The sequence below is a fragment of the Suricata suricatta genome, chromosome 16 (genome assembly GCF_006229205.1).
Source record: "Suricata suricatta isolate VVHF042 chromosome 16, meerkat_22Aug2017_6uvM2_HiC, whole genome shotgun sequence".
NCBI classification, from domain to species: domain Eukaryota; kingdom Metazoa; phylum Chordata; class Mammalia; order Carnivora; family Herpestidae; genus Suricata; species Suricata suricatta.
This window is the reverse complement of record NC_043715.1, coordinates 3,333,551-3,342,462: the sequence shown is the minus strand read 5'-3', so window position 1 is coordinate 3,342,462 and position 8,912 is coordinate 3,333,551. Positions and strand designations below refer to the sequence as shown.

The 8,912-nt window shown below is 65.1% G+C and overlaps 1 protein-coding gene across 1 annotated transcript in view; it reads left to right on the top strand.

The window, feature by feature from the left end:
• The first annotated feature begins 950 nt into the window (after positions 1-950).
• Positions 951-8,912, top strand: part of GSE1 (Gse1 coiled-coil protein) — a 355,030-nt gene continuing 347,068 nt past the window's right edge. Inside the window, exon 1 of the mRNA XM_029926338.1 lies at positions 951-1,187. The gene's annotated coding sequence lies outside the window, so the exon portion shown is untranslated. The remainder of the gene's footprint in view (positions 1,188-8,912) is intronic.

Genomic DNA, 8,912 nt, shown 5'->3' with positions numbered 1-8,912 from the left:
GCCTTTGCTGCTACATCTGCGGGTCGCCGCTGGCCCCGGCCTCGCAGCACCAGATCCACGTGCAGAAGCAGGAGAAGCCGGCGCCCTCGCCCTTCTTCCCCTTCCTGTGGCTGCACAGCCCCCCTCCAGGGGCGCAGCCCATCAGCGAGGCGGGCAGCACCCTGGTGTGCGCCTGCTGCTTCTGCTCGCTCATGCAGCAGTGGCAGAGCTTCGAGCTGGCCAACGTGCCCGTCCTGCAGCGACTGTACGTGGTGCCCCTGAACAGCCACGCGCCCGGCATGGCCTCCAAGGGCCGGAGGCTCCCTAGGGACGAGGGCCCACCCGCTGGCGCCCTGCCGGAGGCCTGCTACCTCTGCGGGGAGGACTGTGCCCAGGATGCGCGGCTCGTGGCCTCCAGGGTCCTCAACGGCAACTCCCCGGGCTCCATGCACTTCCCCTTCCTCAGCCTCCTGCCCTGCCCCCCGAACGCCCGGGCGCCCACCAAGCGCTGCGAGGTGCGGAGCTGCCCCAAGTGCTTCAGCGTCCTGGAGGACGTGTGGGCGCTGTACCGGGCCTGCCAGAAGGAGGAGCTCATCACCTCCGTGCAGGGCTTCCTGGGCAGGTACCACCAGGCTTTCGCCGCCTCGGAGCCTGCGCTCTGCGAGCCGCCCGCGCCGGCCCTGGGCAGCCCGGCGTCCATCTGCTACACCTGCGGGGCCGAGCTGGGCCCCGGGAAGGAGTTCCAGCTCAACGTGAACCCGTCCGGCCGCCTGGGCGAGAAGGAGCCCTTCTTCCCGTTCCTCACCGTTTACCCGCCCGCCCCGCGTGCCAGGCCTGCCGATGCCACCGGCCTGGTGGCCGCGTGCGTGCTGTGCTACCACGACCTGCTGGGCCAGTGGCTGCAGCACGAGGCCCGCGGCGCCCAGCACGCCGTCAGCGCCTGGTCGCGGCAGTACCGCGTGGACACGTTCGTGTGCTTCTTCTGCCAGCAGGAGAAGAAGCGGTGCCTGGGGCTGAAGGCCGTGCGCGTGGCGCGGCTGCCCCTCTTCCTCTACACCCTGCGGGCCAGCCACAGCCTGCTGGTGGACGACGGGCGGCAGCTGGTCCTCGGCGCCTGTGTGGAGTGCGGGACCCTGGTGTGCGCCGGCCAAGGGCTCGCCCGCCAGGGGCCCGGCGGCTGGAGCTCCCCGGCGGCCCCGGCGACAAAGGTAAGCAGCGGTTTTCGCTCCGGCCTCTGCGATCGAGCAGGGAAGGAAGACGTATTGTGTTGTGTTCCTCTGCTGGGGAGGCGTTTGCACGGATCCTGGGTGGCGTGCGCCCTCCGGGGGCCGCCGGGCTGGTGCTCGGGGCCGGCGCTGGCCTGGCTGAGCCGGCAGGCGAGTGGAGTTAGGGGGCCCGGGAGCGGCCCTGTGCTGGAGCAGGGCGCTGCTGAGAATGGCAGGCGCGGGCCTGAACTTGAGTGTGTTTGCGGCGAGCGGAGTCCGTGGCGCAGAGGAAGTTGGGGGCACGTCTGTCATCCGCCTGATAACGTTGGTAATTAGTCCAGCCGTGCAGGTCAGTGTGAGGTCTCTGCACTCGTCCTGCTGGAAACGCAGCGGACGGGGAGGTGGCTCCGCACTCCAGCCCTGGCACCGCCCCGCCTCTGCAGTTTTCCACCCAAGTTCACACTTTTCCTTTGAGACTCTCCGGTTGCTTAAGAGCAGATGGAAACAGATTTTCAGATGAGGGGGTTTGGGGCCCTGGGGGACAGTGGCCTAAACAGACTTTCCCCCTGGTGGGAAGAGAGTCTTTCTTCTCGGCAAGTCAGCGGTGCCGGAGGAGGAGGTGGGGGCCTGGTGCCCTGTTTATAAGGCGCCTGCCTTCAGTTAGTTTTGGATCTGCCTCTGCGGAGGCCGAGGCGGGACCTGCCCCCAGCAGGTCTGGGGGATAGGTGTTTGTGAGTTGGGGTCACCGTCGGGGCCATGGGGGGCCGTGACCCATGATCTAGAGACTGTGAGGCCGGCTTGTTTGATCAGAGGCCTGTAGCGGTCGGGGGCGCGGGGCCGGCGAGGGGCCTGTGAATGGGGGGCCCCGTCTGCGGCGTGTTCCATCCATTCGACAAGGCTCCTGGTCCTGCCTCCCACGTGTGTGTGTGTGTGTGTGTGTGTGTGTGTGCCCGTGCGCACACGCACACCGAGGTGCCTGCACGTGTTCGTCGTGGTGGCTGCATCCGTAAAGTGGGCGCATCGCCCGTTTCCCGCAGGTGCTTGCCCTGTGCCTTCACGCTCTGCCCAGGCGTCTCTCTCTGCCGACGTCCCTCCGGACCATAGAGGTGTCCCTGGGGGCCTTGTTGGGCCTCTCATTCTACAGGGACGCACGCATTGCTCCCCGCCGAGACGCGGTGCCCCCGCCTGCGGATCGCTGCGGGGGATCTGACGAAGGGGTTTCTGGAAGGGCTAGGCCTTGGGAGGTGAGCTGGACAGACCTGGCCTCTGCACTCGCCGCCAGACCCCGGTGTCTGGAGCAGCACCTGGCTCAGAGCAGGCGCTCCACAAACCTTTGTTGTGCCACCAGCGCTGTCCTGAGGCATCCTGCCCCGTCTCCTGGGAACCGAGCACGTGAGCGCCCAGGTCTGTGCTCGTCTCCTTGGTGGGGGGCCGAGACACAGGAGGCCTGCTGCGGAGGGCCGGAGGCGGCCGCCATGGGCACTTCGGTGCCCCCGACGGTCAAGCCCTTGGCACCCAGCGGGACCCTCCCATCCGCCTCCCGTGTCGGGCAGACGGTTCTGGGACACAGGCCCGTTCTCCGGGAGGCTCTTGGTTTGCAGGATGCCAGGGGCGCTCGGTGGCGGTGGTGGCAGCGCCGCGTGGCAGCCAAAGCGCCGTCGCTGAGGTTTCTGCCGAACGTCCACGCCGCGGCGGGTTTTCCCGTTGTTGATCTGCTCACTCATCTGAGCTGACGCGATGCCAGGCGCGGGCCTCGCGGGCAGGAGCTTGAGCGAACAGGCCAGCTGGGAAGGCTGGGGCGGAAAACGCAAGTCTGCCCAGAAGGGGTCAGCATGAGTGTGGGAAGGCCGGCTGGCCTCCGCAGGTTTGCGCCGTTTCTAAAGCAAAGGGATCAGACCGTTCGCTCCTGGGAGGACTTATATTCCCATTTTCCAGATGAGAAGTCAGAGCAGGCTGATGGCATTGGTGAATGTCGCACGACCAGCAGAGGTGGCCGACATGGGTGTTCAGCCTGGGGCTTCCCAGGCCTGAACCCCACTCCGTCCTCGAGTGGGATGCGGTAGAGAGGGAGGGGTCGAGGGTGAGGGGGCCTGGAGGCAAGGGGGAACCAGAAGCGCTGGTGGAGGTGAGGGGGGATGAGGCCGCTGTAAACGGGAGGCCCTGGGGTCGGGCACAGGAGGCAGCTTTCCAGCCGAAGGCGCAGGGGAGGGAGAGAAAGTCCTTGAAAGAAGGCTCAGAACAGGCCGGGAAGAGATCCACCCAGGGCTGGGCTGGGGCAGCCATCCAGGTGGGTGGCGAGGCCATCGGCCTGGCCGGGGGGAGGGGAGGGCGGCAGTGCGGCTCCGGTAGTCAGAGGCAGGACTGAGAAGCACCAGCTCCTGCCTGTGAGAGCAGAGTGCTGGAAACTCAGCCCGCTGCCCTTCCTTCCTCTCTCCCGTTCATTTAACAAATGTTTACAGAGCGTCTCCTCTGAGCCAGGCGCTGTTCCGGACGCTGGCGATGCGGTGGCCAGTGCAGCGCCCTCCGTGTCAGGGGGCGGGGCGCGGGGCCTGGCAGAGACCACAGCTTCCCGTGGAGCCGTAAACAAAGCAGCCAGGGCTCCCGAGGGGCGCCAGGGTGGGCACGGGGGTCCGCGCCCGCTGGCGGAGTCGCTGGGAACCGCGCCGGGGCTCCCAGCAGGGCTGGCAGCGTTGGCTCCCGCCCGCCCCTGGGCCCTGCCTGTCTCTGCCGCGCGGTTTGAGAGTTTGGGTGGGAGCGGCCAGGGGCCTTGGAAGGGAGCCACGGGGAAACCACCGAGCTGGAACGGCATGTTCCGGAACCTCGTCTATACCGCCGCCCGAGATGCCTCGCTTGTTTCCCCTCCAGCGTTCATTCATCAGTGAGTCGGCTCTCAATGCTCTCAACGGCCGTGTAGGAAGAGGGAAGAGGAGAAGGCAACGCAAAGGGGTCCCCGACAACCTCTGTCTGGGTCGTGTTTGTGGCTTTTCTGTCCAGCCGACTGCCCTGAGCGGGCCGGCGCCCGGTGGGAATGTGGGACGCGCTCCCTGCCTTCTGTCCCCGAGGTGCTGGTACCTTGGGGTCAGGTCCCTGGTTAGCCCCCGATGCCGCGACGTTGTGGGCTCTGCCCCCCATCTTTCTGCGGGGGAGGGGGGACCCGTCGTACCTCCCTCCAGAGCCTGGGGGCCCCGAGGGCCAGGCTGCCCGAGATGGCATCCGGGGACATCATAGTGAGATGATGCCTTTCCAGAATGTTCTCACAACAGTGCTGTTTAGGGAGGTGCCGCTGTCCCCATTTCATAGAGGAAAGAACAAGTTGGGAAAGGTCCAGTGATCGGCCCGAGGTCTCTCAGCTGGTAACAACAGGACCAGGAGGCCCACTCCGGGGCCTGCGCTCCAGCCTCCAGTCGTGCTCGCCTTTCTGTCCCCTCCGGGGCTCCGGCTGTCAAGGCGGCAGTGTCCTGGAGGGAGATGGTCCCAGTTTCCCTGCATGTGCCCCCGTCCGCTCCCCCAGAGCAGCCGGGAGCCACGAGTTTGGCCTGCTTGGGCCAGAGGTCCTGCCCACCCCCCGGCCGGCTCGGACGTCCCGCGCTCCCCCTTCTCTGCCTGCTGACAAGTGGCGCCCGCTGTCCCCCCCCCCAACCCCCGTGTTCAGAGTGCAGCTGGGACCTCCCGCTGCTGGTGGGGACGAGCCCGCCCCCGCCGGTCCGCCGCAGGGCCCGCCAGCCTCCCTTGCCTGCCAGCCGGCGGGCCCTGTCCTCTCCCGGCTGGCCATCCTTACGGGGGGTGCTCTGGGTAACGGAGCGGGCAGCTGTTTACCTAACCGCACCCTGGCCCCTGACGGAGGGGACTCCCGGCCCAGCCCCTGGAGTGTGGCCTCCGCGCCCAGAACAGGTGTTGCTGCCGCGGCCCCTTTCTTCTCTCTGGGCTGACATCTGAGGCCTGCAGAGAGCGTCTGTCATCACTCGCCTGTCGCGGCCGGCACGCACATCTGTTTCCCGTGTTCCCAGCTCTCTGCGCCCACACGGCTCCCTGCTCTCCAGGGAGGGCCTGGCAGCCCTCCTCCCCAGCCCGGCCTGGGCTCATGGGACACCTGGGCAAGGTGGCTGGAAAGCTGGGGGAACCTTCCAGAAGGTGCAGGCGGGGGGCCGCCGACGCGGGTGGCACCCTCTCCCTGGCAGCAGCTGGGCAGCGCCTGGGCTTTGGGCCTTTCTCAAGCTCCCACCGCCTCCTCCGAGGGGAGGGCTGTGCTTTTCTTGGCAAGTTCAAAGCCATCTGCTCAGAGGAGTAAAGCTCTCCAGACGCGTCTTGTCCTAAACCTGGGGGTGATCAGTGACAACCGGGAAGAGGAAGCAGAGGCGGAAGGTTTCCAAAACTCCGCCTTCCCTGGAAGCAGGGGGGGGAAGGGGCAGGGGGAGGCTGCAGGGTGGCTGTCTTCAGAGACAGCCAGAGCCCCCAAAGCTTTCCATCCCCTTCCCGGCTTAGATCTCTCGGGATCTTACCCTTGGGAGGCTAACTCCCTGTGACTGTCATTGGAGGGTTTGGAGGTTGTGGGCACATTTTGTGGGGAAGCACCTGTGTCTGGAGTTCAGGTTCATCTTCTGCCCCAGGTCCATGGTTGGGACAGTGGACGGGGGATGCTTCCAGCCCCCAGGAAGAGCATCTAGGAACTTGGCCTCCAGTGGCCACGTAGCCCCAAGTGGGAGGTTCATGGGAGCCGCTACAGAGGGAGCTTCTCAACATGTGACCTCACTCAACATGTGTCTCCCTCTCTCTCTCTTCCCTTCCCGGCTCATTCTCTCTCTCTCAAAAATAAACATTAAAAAATTTTTAAAAGAATTGAGGTGAGGCTCTGACTTGCTCCAGCTCCAGCCCTGGAAACCAGAAGCCCCAGACTCTACACGCCAGCGCTCACGGTGGCCTCAGGCAAGACTCTCCCGCTATCTGGGTCTCCGTTTTCTCTCTGTTAAATGGGAGCAGACGATGGCCTAGTGGCCAAGGGCCCCTGCACACCTGCCAACCTGTAGCCATCTTGTGTTTCGGCCCCGTCGGCAGGAGCGGGACTGAGGGGGTGGGTGCAGAAGACCCCTGAGAGGGAGGTCCAGCTGCTCTCGGGTCCCCTGCCCCAGCCCGGGCCACCCCAGCCATGTGCCGATGCGTCTCTGCTGCAGCAGGGGTTGCTGGCTGCGTTGGACTCCCTTCAGGAGCGCCAGCAGCCTCGATGAATGGCACAAAGGTCACAGTCGGTATTTGGCTCCGCTCGGCCAGGACAGGCGTGAGGGGACCCTGGGCAGGGGCAGGCACCCCTGGGGGCGACTGTTGCCACCTGATGGGCTGTTGGGTGGGAGTGAGGTGGGGCGAAGGAGCAGCCCACAGTCCAAGGAAGACCCCTCAGGGTCAGAGCCCACGGTGGCCATGTCGTCTGAGGGGCAGAGCGGGTGACGAGGAAGGGCACCGCGGTCCCGTCCCTCCACCGGGTCCCGGTGAAGACCCAGCGAGGGGGAAGGAGGCGACGGTGGAGACGCCGATGGCAGTCGCAGAGCGTGTGGGGGCGCTCCCTCCATGCCCGCCGCCGTCCTGTGGGGCCTGCTGGGACCCTCCACCCATCGTATAGTCGGTTTTCCAGTCTTGTTGCTGAGGAAGCCGAGGCACAGAGAGGGGAAGTCACTTGCCCGGAGTCGCACGGCCGGAGGTACAGGAGCTGGGGTTTGAACCTTCCTCCCGCTTCCCCGCCGCGCCTCCTGCCTCCCGAGTGGGATGCCTGTACGCAGCGCAGGGTGGCCGAGTGGGCAGGGTGCGTGTGGGTCCGTGCGGGGAGGGCGGGGGAGGCAACGGGAGTCCAGGAAGGCTTCCTAGAGGAGGGGGCCACTGATAGGGCTCCTGCAAATGGGCACGTTTTATTTTATTTAAGTTTATTTATTTTGAGAGAGAGAGAGAGAGAGAGCGAGTGAGCATGTGAGCAGGGGAGAGGCAGAGAGAGAGAGAGAGCGAGTGAGCATGTGAGCAGGGGAGAGGCAGAGAGAGTCCCAAGCAGGTTCCTTGCCACCAACACAGAGCCCGATGTGGGGCTCAAACCCACAAACCGTCAGATCATGACCGGGACTGAAGTCAAGTGTCTGATGCTTAACTGAGCCCCCCCAGGCGCCCCTGGGCAGGTTTTAAATAAATGGTGACTCCAGGGGCGCCTGGGTGGCTCAGTCGGCTAAGCCTCCGACTTCGGCTCAGGTCAGATCTCACGTTCGTGGGTTCGAGCCCCGCGTCAGGCTCTGTGCTGACAGCTAGCTCGGAGCCTGGAGCCTGCTTCCGGTTCTGTGTCTCCTTCTCTCTCTGCCCCTCCCCCTCTCATGCTCTGTCTCTCTCTGTATCAAAAATAAATAAAACATTAAAAAAATTTAAAAAAGAAATGGTGACTCCAGAGACATCTTTGCTTTCTGAATTTATACGGCAGTATTGCCATTTTAAATTGTGTTTTATTCTTTTAACGTACCGCTGGGTGTGGCCTGTCGATTATACTGTAGGAACCCTTTCAACGTTTGAAACGGGTCATAAGTCCCAAACCGCCGTAGGGCCTGTCGTTGGCTCCACTCTGTCACCTGCCGACCGGGGGACCTCGGGGAAGATGCGGGGCTCCTCCCCAGGCTGCCCGTCCCTCCCCCGGCCGTGGCATGAGTCCCACGTTTCAGATAAAGAGGCCAAGACTCAAATCTGGGAGTTCGGCATTGAGTTCCTAAGAGTAGATGGGAAGAGTGAGACCAGGGTGGGCCGGACCAGGGCCTTGGCCTTCCCCCGGCCCTGCCCTGGTGTAGCCGCACGAGGACCAGCTTCCAGAAAGGAGGGTCGGAGCATCGACACACCGCAGCGGGCTTTTACGGGCCGCCCAGACCCGTAAGCGTCGTCTCCCGGCTTCCGGACGGGAGGCTTTGCAGACGGGGTTACGAGCCTTGTGTGGGTTCTGACGGGCTGGAGGCGTGGGCGGGTGGGAGGCGGGCCTGGGCCTTCCGGACCCGCGGGCAACGCAGGCTGGGGGCACGGGGCTCGGGGGCCCGGTGACTGCAGCATGGTGGCCACTTGGGGACCAGGGAGGCAGTTGAGGCTCAGATGGCCCGAGAGCCTGGCTTTCCACTGGCCGCAGCTCGTGCGCCCTTGATTCACTCCTCTGAGCAGCTGGTTCTCCAGGGGTGGCCCTCCTCCCTTCCAGGGGCGGCCGTCCTCCCTTCCAGGGGCCCTTTCTCACCGTCCTGTGCCGTTCTTTCTTTTGTGCGAGTATGCAATGTCCTTGGGCCGCTGGGCCAGGGAGGCCCAGAGCGTTCAGAACAGTTTCCGTAGGGCTCCTGGCCGCTGCTCCAGGCCCTGGGCGCCCCCAGAAGGGACAGGTGAGGTGGACTGGATGGATCTCACGGTTCCTGAGATCGAGCCCCGCGTCGGGCTCTGCGTTGGATCCTGCTTGGGATTCTCTCTCTTTCCCTCTAAATGAATAAACTTAAAATCGTACGTAGGGCAGCAGCGGGCGGCCTGGGTCTGCGGTCTCCGGAGCCGTGGGTGCTGGTCCCGCCCCGTTCGTGGGGGGCCCGGTGCTCAGTGACCAGTTACCCACCTCTCGCCAGGTGACTGGGATGATGGGACCCCACTCTGGGGGTTAAGGACCGGCCTCAGGACAGCCTGCGGAGGGTGGGCGGGCGGTGCTGGACGCCTGCTGAGTCCACACGGCGGAGCCTGGAGGGGCCCTTCCCC